This window comes from Arachis duranensis, chromosome 7 (assembly GCF_000817695.3).
Source record: "Arachis duranensis cultivar V14167 chromosome 7, aradu.V14167.gnm2.J7QH, whole genome shotgun sequence".
In the NCBI taxonomy this organism is placed as follows: Eukaryota; Viridiplantae; Streptophyta; class Magnoliopsida; order Fabales; family Fabaceae; genus Arachis; species Arachis duranensis.
This window is the reverse complement of record NC_029778.3, coordinates 31,719,896-31,720,954: the sequence shown is the minus strand read 5'-3', so window position 1 is coordinate 31,720,954 and position 1,059 is coordinate 31,719,896.

The following is a 1,059-nucleotide window of genomic DNA, read 5'->3' as shown; positions in this document are numbered from 1 at the left end:
CTCTACCATATCTGAGAAGATGGAGAGCATGCACCTCTGAAAGGTTGCAGGTGCATTGCACAGACCAAAAGGCATCCTCCTGTAGGCAAACACGCCAGAAGGGCAAGTAAATGCTGTTTTCTCTTGGTCCTGAGGATCTACTGCAATTTGGTTGTAACCTGAATAGCCATCCAAAGAGCAGTAATAATCATGACCAGCTAGTCTTTCTAGCATTTGGTCTATGAATGGTAAGGGAAAATGATCCTTTCTGGTGGCTGTATTGAGCCTTCTGTAGTCAATACACATACGCCACCCTGTGACTGTTTTTGTAGGAACCAGTTCATTTTTTTCATTATGAACCACTGTCATGCCTCCCTTTTTGGGGACAACCTGGACAGGGCTCACCCAGGGGCTATCAGAAATAGGATAAATAATCACAGCCTCTAGTAATTTAGTGACCTCTTTCTGCACCACCTCCTTCATGGTTGGATTTAGCCTCCTTTGTGGTTGGACCACTGGTTTGGCATTATCCTCCAACAGGATCTTGTGCATGCATCTAGCTGGATTAATGCCCTTAAGATCACTTATGGACCACCCAAGAGCTGTCTTGTGTGTCCTTAGCACTTGAATCAGTGCTTCCTCTTCCTGTGGATTTAAAGCAGAGCTTATAATCACTGGAAAAGTGTCACCCTCTCCCAGAAATGCATACTTCAGGGATGGTTGTAGTGGTTTGAGTTCGAAAATTCCTTTATTTCCTCTGGTTCTTCTTGATCAGGTTGAGCATCTTTTAAGATGTCCTCAAGCTCTGACTCTAGGCTTTCAGTCATATTGATCTCTTCTACCAGAGAGTCAATAATGTCAGCGCCCATGCAGTCATTTGGTGTGTCTGGATGCTGCATAGCTTTTACAGCACTCAACTTGAACTTATCCTCATTGACTCTCAGGGTTACTTCCCCTTTTTGTACATCAATGAGAGTTCGTCCAGTTGCTAGGAAAGGTCTTCTTAGAATGAGAGTTGCACTCTTGTGCTCCTCTATTTCCAGCACCACAAAGTCAGTTGGAAAGGCGAATGGTCCAACT